The sequence below is a fragment of the Telopea speciosissima genome, chromosome 1 (assembly GCF_018873765.1).
Source record: "Telopea speciosissima isolate NSW1024214 ecotype Mountain lineage chromosome 1, Tspe_v1, whole genome shotgun sequence".
NCBI classification, from domain to species: Eukaryota; Viridiplantae; Streptophyta; class Magnoliopsida; order Proteales; family Proteaceae; genus Telopea; species Telopea speciosissima.
In genome coordinates this window covers 84,437,218-84,453,680 of record NC_057916.1, presented here as the reverse complement: position 1 = coordinate 84,453,680, position 16,463 = coordinate 84,437,218, and the positions used below count along the sequence as shown (strand labels likewise).

General features: G+C 37.8%; 1 long non-coding RNA gene across 1 annotated transcript; it reads right to left on the bottom strand.

Annotated features, from left to right (window-relative positions):
* Positions 1-4,074: 4,074 nt before the first annotated feature.
* LOC122644200 lies at positions 4,075-13,511 on the bottom strand. The gene is made up of 3 exons (XR_006330249.1): positions 13,501-13,511; positions 12,412-12,422; positions 4,075-4,157 (listed from the first exon to the last, which is right to left on the bottom strand). It is a non-coding gene; the product is annotated as an uncharacterized LOC122644200 (long non-coding RNA).
* Between the last annotated feature and the right edge of the window lie 2,952 nt (positions 13,512-16,463).

Below are 16,463 nucleotides of genomic sequence, written 5' to 3'. Positions count from 1 at the left end.
GTTACCCGGTTCTGTGCCTTGCCGTGTAATTGCATCCAAACTCATCCCAGCATGAAAAAATCGGCACACCCCTGAAAAGGCAGAAAAGACCAGGGATGTGTCAATCTTTTCGCGCTGGGCTGTGTTTGGACACAGGTACACAACAAAGCACAACAAAAAAGGCCTAAGCAAAAAGGCCGTGAAATAATAGACATTATACCAATAGGGGTTATGCACCAATCAGGTTATGCTCTCGAACAAAAAAATCCAATAGTATCGGAATATTTTTAGATGAATAGGTGACTCACAAACGGAATCTAATCCAATTGGACCCATATCCCATTGCCACTTTTTCTGCTTAATCCTATCTATCTGATCTATCTTTTACCAGTCGGAGAGAATAATATATGATTTTTGGTGGTAATTAGTACATTTTGAATTGCGAATGATCGAATATATTCCTCTGAAAGAAGTAACCGAATCATAGGATGTTGATATTATTCCTTATTTACCCCCTCACCCAAAAAAAAAGGATATTATTCCTTATTTCCCTATTTATTAAAAGACGTATTTAGGATTTCAATATTATTCTTTATTCCTATGAAAGAAAAAGGAGGGGAGCGTGGCTCTATGCACTCGTGGGGGCCAAGGAGATATCATGCAGAAGCATCATGGTGGATTTTCGTCTTTCATAGGGGTGGGACGGTCATTTCACCCCATCGAATGGATAGTGCATTCACCCATAAGGAATTTTTCTCCCAAAAAAACAAAACCATTTAACTAAAATTTTCGTAATAGAATACCAAGAATTTTTTCTCCATCGTTGAAATGAGCTCATGATGGATTCTTGGGTCATCATTACATTTCTATTCCTTGTATGCAGAATAACCCAAATTACCAAGCCCATTCAGTCCATTTGGTTTACCTTACTATTGTTTCCGGTTTCATTCAGTCCATTTTGACTCAAATCGAAGCCAGCCCAGTAAGAATTCGGTTCGATTTGATCAGGAATGAACCAGAATTTCGGTTCGTCTGACCGGTTTGGCTGAAATTTTTTGGCCCAATTAATAAAACATCAGTTGAGAACTTGTTTTGGGTTGCAATAGCATAATTAAGTTTTCCAATTACTGAGAACACAGGTATATTCTGAAGTTGTCTATGAGATCATGGAAAAGAAGTGAGCTGATGTGAATCAAGGACTCTTCTCCAAAAGAAATCTCATTCCAAGTCTACTGCTTCAATCTCTTTACATCATTTTCTGTGGATTTTTTGCTGCAATGTTACCATTCTTTGGAGACATAAATGGGGTGGTAGGTGCCATTGGATTCATTCCCTTAGATTTTATACACCCAGTGCTTCTCTACAATATGATCCATTAACCTGCAAGATATAATTCAGGTGTAGTTGCTCCTCCATCATTTGGCTTTGTATTAAATTGTATCAACAACCACAAACTCAGTAGAACTAATTACACAGAAATGGATCAGAATCTTCAGGGATATCATTAATTGCAGAATCTCAATGGGGGTATGAGACAAAGGCCTCTTATGCGTGAGATCATTGAATTTGTGAATTAATTTTGAGGGTATTTACACATTCTCAACCGTGGAGGGTGGGTCTTGATGCAACGGTAAGGGTGCTCCATTGTGACTAAGTGGTCATGGGTTCAAGTTTGGAATTGCAAATGTAGGGGTAGGGCTGCGTACATTAGGAATCGGATCCTCTATGGCTCGGCTGCCCACGCTTGGGCAGGGGTAAGGTGATCTTTGCATGCGGCCCTGTGTCTGCGCAATATAAGTAAGATGGGCAGCTGCACCGTAAAGGATCTGAATCCCGTACATTATGATCCTTCCCAGGCCCCACAGTGGCGGGAGCCTCGTGCACTGGGAATACTCACACACTGTGAACAGTGAAACTCCTATCCATGTAATTTATTTCAAATCAGTCAAAAGATCCAAAACCAAGCAACATACGACACTGAACTTAAAAGGAAAATCATGCCAAAAAAAAAAAAGGTAACAAACAAGACCAAAGAATAATGATCCAAGGCCAGCAAAAGCTCCATGAAACTAGGGCCAGGTCTGGATTAATTTCACATACGCAAGGCTAAGGAACAGAGAAGAAGCCAAAACTTTACCTTGTTGACTCGAATGCTCTTGATGGAATTGGAAGATGATTTCATGATCCTATCATGATTATAGTATGTTAAGTACTTTGTCGATATGCCAAAAGTTTCAGGGCTGATGGAAGAGTTAAATTAAACCCTTTAATCTATTTCATATTTAGACTGGCTCAATCTAGCGCCCATACACTATATCAAACCCAATTAGACACATAACATAGTGTTGGATTGTGTCTTGTATATATTCCGCAATCAATTCCCAGGAAGTTATTCTTGGGCTTAGTGTTAACTTGGTCAGGGTTTGAGTCCATTACATGTTTCTGGTTGAAATTATATTTGTATAGGAATTAAGATTTTTAGGGTTTCTATTTATTGTCTATTTCAAGAAAACCCTAGAGAGACCTTATAATAAAGTGGGGAGAGGTGTAGAACACCTAACTAATCGAGTGGTTCCTGCGTTACACAAGACCGTGTGAATTTATTGTTTAGTCACCAGTGAATTAAAAAATCTCATCCAGGCAAATCTCCTTGTGCGTACTCTCATTGGCACCCGTGCTATTGTAGTCAATACACGACTAGAGACAACGATCTCTTGCCCTATTTTTTTGATTCTCTTGGTGAGGATGTAACCATACGGACCGAACCACAATAAATTTTTGTACATGTGTGTAGTTATTTGCATTTATTTTCGTTTGCTTTCTTGTACCTAACACATTGTAATGGTGTAGATAGTAGATTCACATGTGACATCCTGTGGACGAGGATGAAGTAAACTATAAACTTTGAGCTCATGACACCCATATCTCTTTTAGACCATTTCTCTATCTCTCATTTAAAGAGAAGGGACATGTACGTGAATGCCAAGTTGATCTTATCTTAACTACCTACACGTAGTATTACCATCAATTTCAGGGACCGTAAGATCATCAATATTCTTAGGATTCCCGACTGTATTTCTAAAAGGCTCTATCGATTATGTGTACGACAATTTAATAAAATATCATTATGTGGTTGATGGATTCACATACGTCACCACCTGTTCCACACACTCTGAATAGACATCCTTTTACCCCAAAAAAAAAAACATACACACACACACACTAACGTTAATGAAAATTGAAAAAGTAAACGTGTGTTTGGGATATTTCAATGGCGGACCCCCCTATGAAATGATCAAACCCCCTCTGTTTTTGCTAGGTTGAATCCTCTAATTTCCGCCACGGTTTGGAGGAGATCCAGGTCCTCATTGGAGAGGATCTGGACTCGTAACCAACCATGGCGAATGGAAAAGAAGGACAAAAAGAGGGATCCAGAAAGAACCATCACATGTCCCATTGATTCAATGCCTACCTACATTATATTACAACCACTACCATGTCATTATATGGAAAAATTAATAATTACTTTGAAAAGTCTATATATTTATAAAGAACCATACCCAATGAACAATACACAATGGGTCAATGACTACACCAGTACTATATATATACAAATTGGGAAAAGCTTTTCCCAATTTGTAAAGAGAGAAAGCTTATTAACACAAAATTGGGTTTTTCCCATCCAATTCCAACTAGCTTGAAGCTCCAAGAACAGAGAAGATGGACAAAGAAGCCCAGCTGGGGCAACAGAAGAAGTCTCTGATTTGGGATTGTGGAAGCTCTCTATACGACTCTTTCGAGCTGAAATCATTCGAGAACCAGATTCAATCGGCCATCCTCACCTCAAGCCGGACCTTATCCATGCCTCACTTGTCCTCTCATTCTCATCATCAACCTCTACCACGGGCACAGGCTAATAAGAGATCCTCCTCCTCCCTCTCTCCCTTTAAGATTTCTCGATCTCTTCAGAAGTTAATTCGCTTGGTTTTCAGGTCCAAACCAGCTTCAGGTTCCTTATTCCGGGTGAAGGAAGACCAATCCGGTTCAGTTTCAGGTGGGCTTTCAACGATTCCAGAGGTTCCAGAGATGGGTTTTGATTCGTTACCAAGAAGAGCCGCTTCCCAACGGTTTACACCTTCTACTCCCCTCGGCGTTTCCTGTGCTTAACACACAACCCTCTCACTCTCACTTTCACAGAGATCAGATTAGGTAATTAGAATTAATATTTTTCTGTTCATATTAATAAGTTTAAACTGGATTGTATGACTAGGCTTGTGCTATCTCTCTGTAGTACTAATTAAGTATTTGGGATTAGAACTTAATTAGGAATTAGCAGGAAGGATGGATGGTTTGTTCTAAGTTTGTATTATTTGACATCTCTTAATTGACTCTGGGTATGTATAAATCTAAGTTTTAAACCCCAAATTAGGGAAATTTTTATGTATGAACAAGAGATGACGCATATAATTATTAAGCTTTGTAGATGGGATTTAATGGTCCTTTTCATCTTTCTTTTTCTTAATCTTAATTAATCTTCTTAATGCCACTGATGATGAGGAAAATATTGACCAAATGTGATTTGGAATATGTGCTAATCTTCCGACCTTGTTGGAGTTTCCATGTTTCCATTTTCGTACTCTTTGATCTCTCAAATGCAATTTTATGGGTTTTGCTAACCTGAAAGGTCCTAGACGGAAATTTATCCTCTCAAGTTCGTCACATAAAGTTTTTAGTTTTGTCATCGTAATTGTGTAGAACGAAACCTATAACGATGCAGAAAATGAATGGAAATCACAAATAACAATCATTTAGTCGCGCATAAAGATTTACGTGGATCGACAAAATTACTTACATCCACAGTGAGATGAGAAGTACTTCACTATTAAATTATTATTTTTTTCGGTAAGTACTTCAGTATTAATAGAGAATAGTGTTAATTAGAGTCACTTCATGTCCTCACACCGTTACAGAAAAAACAATCATCGCTATAAATTTATAATGAAATCTTATACAAGAATTTTACCGAAGTACTATATATATGGTTCTAAAAAAATATTCCTCAAAGATTACCTCCCCAGAACTCCTACACAGTATCTTAACTACCTTCAAAATCAGCCTAATTATGTAAGCGACGGAATACAAAACATCGTACCACAACTACACATTTTCACATTATTTCTTTCCCTTGTAAAAAAATTATATCTGAGCATTTTCCCTATATTTAATATTGAGCAAATTAAGTTAAGGTCCTACAGATTAGGTGAGCATATATTACAGATCATCCAGTTAGTATTTTATTCTCCATTGACCCTATTTTGTAGGGTTCCTATCCCAAAGGATCCCATGTGAGCTGTTCGTGTTGGGTTGTGGCTGACTTTTTTACTCCCACAATTTTAAGAAATGGAGAGGATTAAACCCACATACCACTGGCAGAAGCTGCCTTTTTCATATGAATTTTAAGCGTCAAAGCTTCATTAATGGCGGACAATGGAAGTTTACGTTGTTGTTTAGAGGAAGGAAGAAAGCGTGAAACGTAAGCCACCAAGTGTTGAGAAGAGACTAGCAAAGTCATCCTGTTAACGCGTACACTTTCTTATAGTCAATTTTTTTGGGATTTGGATCCTCGGCGGCCTGAGGTTGAGCGGCCATCGTGCTGCGCTCAACTCCCAGGTGGCCACATTGGATTTCATGTCGATCCAATAGTTGGTAGACAAGCTCTAATCATTTTGAATTTTGAATTGAACTTTTCTACCAACCATTGGATCGGCATGGAATCCAACGTGATGACCTAGTAGTTGAGCGCAACACGATGGCCGCTCAATCTCAGGCCACAGAGGATCCAAATCCCTTTTTTTAAATATTTAAATTTGACAATTCTAATCGTTAGATAGATAGGGGAAATCACATATATAGGTCACATGTGATATTTGATGACTTATTTCAATCATATGAACATTTTTATCTTCTTCAAAAAATTCCATTGTTTGAATATTTCCAAAGAGAATTAGTTTTTCGGATGAGTTTTCAAAACACTATATTAACTCGTGAAGAAGTTAGATTAGTCTGAAAAATATCTAAAGAGTAAGTATAAAGAGTCGGTCTCCCAAGAAGTAGTCATGCGACAATCATTTTGAGAGAGAGAAAGAGATCATATGGTATCTATTGAGGTAATAATCCCATATCGGCTGTGGATGCTCAAACTATATCAAGTATAAGAGCCACAAGAAACCATCCCACTTTGAACTAATTGGTTTTACGATGAAAGCTTTATAGTATGAAAATGTCTATTTGGGAAACCTACCCCATTTTTTTGAAAGCTGTGGGTAGATAAGAGGAGAGTGTAGACGCTGAAATCCTACTACTAGTGGGATTCTGCATCAAGTCTAGAATGTCAACTAGCTACTTACAATTGACGAAGATATGGTGCACTTAGCCCATCCTCACTAGGAGGTCTCAAGTTCGAGTTTTGTAGTCCTTATCTTTCTTCACCCCACTTTCTATAGAGTAGGTACCAATCAAGGAAAAACAAACCCTAATGGAAACCAAGAGAAGAGGAGCAGCGGAACAAAGTTATGGTTGTATTGTTGTCATCCTCATCCTCCATTAGATAGGAAAGACCAAGAATTACTTCAAGAACTTGCATGTTATTTGTTTGTGAAATCTCACACGTTTTTTGAGTTCATATGTGAAATGATAAAATTTTATCTTCATTGACAAAATAAAAATTATCTTATACTAAGAGGGCAAAATAATAATCTTACAAATTATATGACACATGAAGATATGTCAATAAGAAAATCCCTATGGATTTTGAGAAAAACTGAATTTTTTTATTTTTTTGATGATACCAACCTTGCATTATCCCTTGGTTAAATTGTGTGAACAATTTTGTTTTTTTGTTCGAAACTATATGAAATGATTTCACCTTGCTTTTCAAATGCACTCTTTCCAAAATCCAATTATAGCGTCAAATCACTGTTGACCCTGTTTTCACCTACTAAAAGAAAAATTAAATAATCAGATTTCGTAGTAGCGTGGCTAAAAGAGAAACTGAGTTTAAGTGTCTAACACTAAATCCTTTATCTTTCATTCTTTTTCTAAGTTTTATTTCAAGGTCAAGTTATAGTTGGAAAGCAAGGTTTTGACTTAAGTGAGTCACCTGAGTTGAGTCAAAAAAAAAACATGACCCCTACTCAAAAGTCATAAAGACTTGCCCATGTTTAAGAAATGACAAAACTACATTCAAGTTAGTCCGAGTTTTCATTGACTCAGTGTTTTATCCCAAGTCATGTGAAACTCACTAAATCTTGGTTTTTTGTTTTTTTGATTGATCCATATCCTATTCATAGACCATAAGTTTAGTCTATAACTATGCAAAACCTTATATATATTTTTTTCTTTTCAATATCAGCCCACTGTTTTCTTCTCAATATAAAGCGACCATATAGCCTCAAGTCCTTTTTCACTCAGAGAAAGAGAAAAAGGAATATACAACAACAACACAACAACAACAACAACAACAACGACAACAAACTCAGCCTTATCCTAACTTATTGGAATTGACTACATGGATCCAAACAGAACATACTAAGGAAAACAAAATTTCTAACTAAACAAGAGATATACAAGATGGGAAAAGAGGGATAGAAAAAAAAATGAAGGATAAAAAATAAAAAACATGACTCGTTTTGATTAGGTTTGACTTTCTCTACTCTTCAGACTTTGAAAAAAGCGAGTTGAATCGAATAATTTTTCCGATTTTCCAACTAGGGGTCGAACAGGAAGGATTTATACCTTCAAGAAGGGGGACACGTAGAAACGGTGTTGGGCCGCTTGTAAGGTCTAAATCCATTTAGGCCCAAGGATATTATGGTTTAAAATTTCAACCTGGGTGGGCCCTATTGCTGGCGATGGCCGGCCCATTAATAGCCCTAGTGCCTATGCCCGCCCTATCCAACTCTATTGTGTAATCTTTGTCATATCAAGCAGGTGAGTATAATGGTCGAATGGTACAATTAACACAAAGGGCAAGCTACGTAGTATTTGGTATGAAGGAGAAAACAATACTAGGGACCACGAATGTCTGGTTCACTTGCTTCTCATAATAATGATCCATAAAAATGAGAGTGTGGAAATCTGAATTTTTCTCCTCTCAGCTTCCCTGTCCGGTTAGGTTTGTAGGTTCCTCTTATAGGGAGAGCGGAAATGACGACCTCACCCCACCCGGGCAATGTGTTTGGGCAGGGGGTGAGGGCATCATTTCCACCTCCTATCAGAGGAACCTACGAACCTAACCGGGCAGGGAACCTAAGAGGAGTTAGACTCGTGAAATTTTTATTGTTTTTTTGGGTATAAGAGATCGACTAAGAGTGATGTTATAATAATGAGGGTTCTTTGAGCAAGTGGCATAGGGAGCGCACCAATGAGGAACACTATAACAGTATTATTGTATGTAGGGGATACAGAGCCTGGGTGAGTCCATGCATAAGAACACCTACTCAAATTTCACTACGTACTCAAATATTATCACCAAAACAAGTAGAAATGGTTTAATCTTAGGCTATGTGTGGAAGCCAAGAAAAATAAAAATGAAATTAAGGAGAAAGAAAAACACAAAAATCAATTATTATTTCATCATGATTTTTGTCATTTTATATATTATTTTTTCTTTTCTTGGTTTCCAAACATATCCCCATGTAGCCCATATGGGGATTGCATTCTATATCTGTTCTCACATAATAAGCTATATATATAGGCTTACCCTATCTATTTTGAAGCACCATGTGGTTCCATACTGAATCAAAATCATTCCCACACTCTCTCTATTGGTGGTGGACGAAATTTTATTGTTACCAAGGTGACAGGAATGTACGCAGGCAACCAAGGAAATGGAATCTTAAAGGATATTTTTGAAAATACTAAAATCTATGAAGGTATTTATTTATGAATCCAAAAGGAAAGTGAAATATTCCATTTCCTTGACTGCCAGCAGGGATAGCAGCAAAAAAAAAAAAATCCGGTGGTGGCCACATGGAAACCCTTGCCCTAAAACTTAAAAGGTGAAATTCGATGATGTTCCTTAATGATAGAGTATTATTGTTAAGGGAATTCAAGTGTGATGGGAATATGGGATCCAATGGTTTTAGGTGAGAATTGAAGGATGTGATGTATGATCTTTTTTTTTTATCATATGGATGGACCCACATATACATATATGGTTTGGTAACATGGAATTGAAACTCATGAAGGATTGATTGATTGATTCTAAATGTTGGTTTTTCTAAGCAAATCAAAAAGATATTGAGAAGGTAGGGGAGTTGGAAGCAGTCTCAAAATCAAAACAATTAAGGAGCATTGAGGAGGAAGGAGTCTTCTCTGTCCCACATTGGATTCCTTCCTTTATTCCCAACTCAATCCCACGTCAGCGACCAGACCACCTACCTCATTAGATATGGAGTCATGGGTAGTTGTTGGGGTTCTTTCTTTTTCTCTCTCTCTCTCTTAAAAGGTGGCCCCCATTTAATTGGTAGAGAAGAAAGAGAAGGTGTATATATAAGCCAAGCCAATACTGATGATGAAGTGAACCACATTGAGATTGAGATTGAGAGAGAGGTAGAAGAGGACCGAAGATGAAGAAACGAATAAGATAAAAGAACTGCTTCAATTCATCTGAACAGGTGATGAATGAATGAATGAATGAAGAGAGAAGAAAGTGACAAAATTAAAATACACTACTTGGAATTGAAGATGAAGAAGAAAGAAGAAAGAAGAAGATCCAAGTGGGCCCGGGTATCCAAAATTAATCCTTTTAAATTAATTACAAGTGATGGATGGATGGATGGATGGATGGATGGATGGATGGATTGGATGAGCATGAGGTAGGTAGCCTTAGCTTATCTATTAATGCTAGCTAGCTTCCTCATTCATTTAATACCATGCATCGATGTATATCTATCAGAAACTGATCAGAACATTGGATCTGCAATTTATAACTTCCGTTACTTTTGCCGGCGGCTTTTTTAATTTGTTATGTACATTTATATGTATGGGACTCTAATCTAATGGGACTGTAGAAGTGGAGCCCATAAGCCATAATAAACGGTGTGTAACGGACTAACCATTACACTTCACCTCAACTTCTTTGTTTTTTGGTTCGGCAACTCGAAAGGGAAACTCAAGTAGTGCTTGCCCCGCATATATTTCACTCATACCACCTTCGTGCTGCTATTTAATTTTGATGCTTAAATAAGAGAGAGATGCGTCAGATACAGCGTTAAAGGCGAAGAACAGTGGGAGGGAAGGAGTAGATCCCATTTATTTATTACCTTTTTCATAAAAACCCACCACAAAAAAAAAAAAAAAAAAACCCCTCTTTACCACTTGATGAAAATAGGATCTTAATTTATCCCCTCCAGTTCTGATCCAATTCCTCAGTCCCCCTAACGAGGAGGCGTAATGACCACCCTACCCTTGCCCAAACATTCTGCCTAGGTGGAGTCAACCTCCTTATTATAGGTATTGGGAGAACTAAGAATTGGAGGAGATAATTTTTCATGAAAATACCCCCAACGATTTTGAATGTAGGGAAGGGTCTCTGGGATCTTTGTCCCCTCCAGTGCCCTACCAGACACAGTTTCCCCAGTGCCCGTAATAAGGGGGGAGGGAAATGACCGTCCTATCCCTGCCCAAACACTCTACTCGGATGGAGTCCATCCCCTTTATTACAGGCACTGGAGAAGCTGGGCTGGGCAGAAAATTAGAAGAGATAATTTTCCAGGGTATCAGGTCAGATGTGAAAGTACAAGCCTACAAAGGCGATTAACGAATTGGGATTTAAGCATTTTCTTTTCCCTCACTTGTTTTTTTTTTTTTTTTAATTTGAGGGAAGGGGGTTAATTAATCAAGGGACATGGCCGAGGCAGGCGAGAGGCATAATCTCTTGTGACAGGGAGTGGAATGCGGTCAAATTATCGTGCTTAGTATCCCATCCTTACAGAATTCATAAATGAGTAATTTGTATTTTATTTGAATCTTTGGATTACTAGTTAAAAGGTTCGGGTTTCTTGAATAAATGCTCAGGGTTGAGTCTTGCAATGTTGAAGGTTTGGACTGTCTCCAAACTTGAGAGAAGTCATTTTCTTATATATTCTCTCCAAACTTAACTTAAGAGATCACTTTGAGCGTAAAAAATGCCAAAGGTTGGGATTGTCGATCTCCAAACTAACCCCTCCGAGAGACCTAGATAGGCAAGACTAGCATTGAGTAGTAATGGTCTTGTAATGTTTAAGGTCCTTTATATATAATTGTATTAAAAAAAGAAAAAATCCTTTTTTGCTCCATTTTTTACCCGTAGAAAAGGCTATGATACTTTCTTTGATTTCAATCTCAATTTATGTTTTCTACCCCGAAAAAGGAAAAATAATTTCTCAATTTTTGTTTCAAGGGCTTTATACGTACCCAATTTTTTCTCTCTCTCACTCTCTACTAGCCGTTAGCATTTCAATTAATTCCATTTTCAAAATTGGAATGAAATTATCGTAGCTAGGAATTCTGTGACACCACAAGTAAAGGACAACGAAACGTGTAGCCCTGAGAGGTTCGGTTCGGTTCCACCAAAAAATCTAGCTAGAGATCAGCTGTGGCTTTTTGTGTTTTTTTTTGTGTAATTCAGGGTCCATCGAACGTACCCAAAGGCTCCACTTCTTGGAAAGCAATTAAATGTGGATTAAATGTCGTTAAGAAGACTTGAACCACTAATCAAGTGTCTAACGCAGTTCTCCCAAGGGAGTAACGAACTACCAGAGCAAGCCTTGGATCGACAGATCAACTGTGGTTGGACAAAGATGGAGGAGAGTCAAAATCATTTTACATACTTTCAAAATTCAAACGGCTTTATATCTCTTCTATTCAGAGAGGTAGGAGAGGAACCGAATAAGTGAAGGGGAGCTTAATTAAATTAATTAATTATAGGTAAAGTTAAAAAAAAAAAAAAAAAAAAAGCTAAGAAAAGGAATGAACGAGAGCAGAGTGAGCAGCAGCAGCAGCAGCAGCAGCAGAGACTGAGATGTTTGAGAAGTTAATAGAGTGAGGGTCGGAGGACGACGACCAACTCCAAAACTTCTCTCTCTCTCTCACTTTAATGTAAACGGACTTTCATGCAGAAGTCGCAATTACTCAAGTGGGAGATTGCCTAGCTTCTTCCATTAACCGCCCCTTCTCTGATCTCTCTCTCTCTCTCTCTCTCTCTCTCTCTCTCTCTCTCTCTCTCTCTCTGATCCCTCTGGGCGAATTGAAGCTGCTGGAGTTGATGTGAGAGAGAGAGAGAGAGAGAGAGAGAGAGAGAGAGAGAGAGATTTGTATGGAATTTAAATACTTAATCATCATCGGCACGGAGATACCGTGTCTGCAAAATTGAAGGCGGCCTTCTTCCACCTGCTATCTCTCTGAATAAAAAACCCAGAGACACATTTCTGCCTGCTGTCCTTGCTGCACACCTGCCAACCAGCTTCCCCTCATTTATTTCTCTCTCTCTCTCTCTCTCTCTCAATAGTAATTAACTCTTCATCTTTGTTTTGTGATTTTCAAGTACTACTGCAAAGTGTAGTGCGTCATCACCATCTTCATTCCTCCCTCAAATTTATTTGTCCTTTGATTGTTCTTAACCACCCCTCAAATTTACCATATTTCCCTCAACATTCTCTCCCTCACACACATTTATTCTGGCTGTGCTTCATTCATGTCAACTGGTTGGAAGAGGTAATTTGTTTCATTTTGGTAACCATAGAAATAAATGTGAGTGCTTAGGATCACCTTAACCCTATAAAAAAACTGGATCCATTTCCAATGTGACTAACGGCTACATCCGTTTAAATAAATTACAAAGACTTCCCAAAAAAAAAACAACAATTTTTATGGTACAGTTTTTTTTTTTTTTTTTTTTGGTTACTATTTTTGGTAAAGTAGTTATCCATGTCACGATCAATATGCATCTATATTTTGAGAAAATGCACATTGGTATATTTTTTGGGGGAAAGAGAACGCTACCCGGTCACATAGTGCATGCCGTCCATGTGTCCAGGCACAAAATGATCACCGTACCCCTAGACATTTCCATCTTTTTAGGGGGTGCGGTGGTCATTATGCGCACCCCCATGTTTGGGCGTAGGGACGCGTGCGTTGTGCGACTAGGTGGCGTTATTTCTCTCTTTTTTTTTTTATGAGAATGCACATTGATCCACATGTGTGGATTTAACCCTTCACTCCCCCCCCCCATCCCAGTCCCCCACACTCCAACAAAAAAAAAAAAAAAAAGATACACATGCATGGATATACATAGGATGCGTGTCAATAAAAAAATAGGTATTTGATTGAACAGAAAAAAAAATGTTTGTAGGTTGTGTAGCATAGTGCCTCCCTATGACAATGTCTCTCCTCCCACAATAGGGGTAGATATGTCATTTCATAAGAGAGAGGAGAGAGATAAACACAAGGAGATGCTAGCTATATAGCAAGACAGGGAACTCAATACCTAAATTGAATTGGACTCCAGAATTTGATACATGGCTAATCTAGACCATCTCCTGTTTATCTAACGGTCATAATGGATACATCATCAATCCACATGGTAGAGTGGATATCTTGTGATATTTGAAAAAATAAAAATAAAAACCCTTGAAAACAATGATAATTTTCCAAAAGAAATTACAAAGTGTTTTGTTAATATTGTTAAAATTTGGAAGTAAATACCACTTCATTTAACAACTAAGGATTTGCTAATTGTTTAATCATTTTTCAAACACAAATATGGATAATCTTGATAACTCAAATCGTTGACTATATAGAACAATCAATGGATGGTTAATAAGTACAATTTTTGTAGCCTATCTCAATACAACCCACCATGTAGGTTATTTTCTTTCAAATCAAGAAAGGGTCAAAGGGTCAATTTGTCAATCACACTTATTAATTAGATAAATAGAGGACCATGTGGATTGACCAATTGTTAAGTTTGAAAGTCAAAATTTTTTTTACCAAAAAAAAGAAAGCCAAAGTTTCTCTTATGTGTCTAATGGGATTCACTCTAGTGTATAAACGCTAGATTGAGCCAATCTAGTATAGAATAAATTAAAGGATTTGACTTGACATATTCTATCAGTTATGGAGCTTTTGACGTATTGACAAATACTTAAAATTATGAAGGATGGTGTTAATAGTAGAATTTTTATCTATTGCTGTAACTACAGCATTGCTGTGCGCATCGTGCGGTGCAACAATGGCCATATGTGCACAGTAGACTCCACTAAACACACATGATCACTGTTGAACCACACGATACGCATAGCAGCGGATAAAGGTCCTTAATAGTATGTCCTCAAATTTTGAGATCAAATTAACATGCCAAATTTTAGATTGATAGGATTATTTAGGAAAAGGAAAACCTATTTTGAAATTTGTCACGTGAGAGAATCTATAGATTGGTGAAGCTTTTGATTTCTATGGCCCCCATCTCGCCCTTTATGGGAAACAATGCAAAGAGACAAAGGCCATATTGCTGCCATGAGTCTGCGAGGGGTTCCTATCCTTTTCTTGGGCTTTTCCTCGTTTTAAGGGCCCCAACGGAATCAGCCTTTCTACGCCTTTGCTGTTTTGCGGCTTTTATCAATTCTTCTTCAATTATTGACAAAGACGTGTGCTAACTACTCGGGTTCAGTCCAGAAAAACACGTAAATGTGTACGGGCGTTCCTCGGGCGCCCGATAGAATGCATCTATAGTGGGTCCCACGATATTCGACGGCTGGGACGCACCAGTAATGTAAACGCGTGACCCTTGAACAAAAAAATAAAAAAAATTCTTCAAACCACTGATATGGTTTCTTGTGGGTTATTGGGTTATGGATCTTTATCCGTTGCTGGAACTACAGCAGTATTGCTGTGCACGTCGTGCGGTGCAGTAACAGTCATGTGTGTACATTAATAGGGTCCACTATGACACATGGCCATTGCTGCACCGCACGATGCACATAACAACAGATAAAAATTCATTGGGTTATGATCCACGACATCTTGTTGATGTGCTCCTCTATGTTGTTTGTTCAAAAAACTCTCTTTCTCTCATAAGTAAATTTGCATCTTATAGAGGTCATAATGGTTTTGGTTCTAATTGGCTTCTTTTTTGGGTTCTGTATCATTGTTGGAAACCTAGGTTTTGAATTGGCCAAGCCATCCATGTTGAGTTTAAAAAAAATAAACACATGAAATCTAGTGATACTACATGGTGAGGACTCACCCAAGTTTAAGAAATTATCAAATCAGTTTGATTATTTAATATATATTAGATTATTATTCATAGATCATAAGTTTGGTCCATGACTAAACGAAACCCTATAATATATTTGTGTGTTTTGTCTTCAATATTAGTCACTTTTTTAATTTTTTCTTTTCATTTGCAAAACAATCATAACCTCACTCACTCCTTGGTTGGAAAAGGAGAAGGAAGATATTAAAAAACATGATTCGCTCGACTCTCCAAGTTTTGAAAAAGGCAAAAGTTTAGTAATAAATCCTAAAAAAATAATTCGTTCAACTCGTTGGAAAATCCATCTCATTCTATTTACTAATCAAATCCAAAATCAGCATCCAAAACCATCTCATTTAGTAGCAAATGGGTTTCGAGTTTCAGTGGGTCATTTCTACACGATTTTCGGATCCAATCCCAACTTGACAACTTTATCTATATTGAAGGGAATCGTGTAGCCTTGCACCAGAACGAATCAATGAGAGTGCGCACAAAAGCATTTGTTTGGATATGTATTTCTTTTTCTCATTTATTAATTTAAATGATTATTGAAAGGCTATAAATTTCCCACGGTGCCCTAAATCCCGTATCTGACAGCAGAACATTCAAACTGTCATGTTACAGGGGATCCAAGTCGAATCGCAATTCCCTAGGGACACCCCGTACCATAAAAAGAAATCACCAGGGGCAATCTTGTCACTTAATCAAGAGATAATGGTAGCATCGTAATTTCTGCAAATGCCAAGACCCATTTTCTCTGTCTCATGGACGTTATTAGATAAAACCCCAAAATTTGAAAACCACACCACGACGAAGAGAAGAAATGGGGAAATTATCACCTCTTGAGAGAGAGAGAGAGATTCAGTGTTAGAGGAGCTCAGAGTATAGATCCGATGGGCTGACTCGACTTGCTTTGCTTTTTGTTCAATGTATATATATACACACACAGACACACTTGTGCAGAATCCATTCTTCTTCTGTGCCTTTTTGTTTTGTTTTTCTGGATTCTTCCCTTCCTGAATCACTCTGCCACATAACCTCCCGGAAAAGAAGGAAAGTGATCAACAAAAGACGAAAGATGATGATGGCGATAGTTTAATTACTCACTTTCACATCATATTTGCTCTCTCCATCTTTGGGTTTCTTCTTCTTCTTCTTCTTAGTATCTCTCTCTCTTACTCTCATGGAC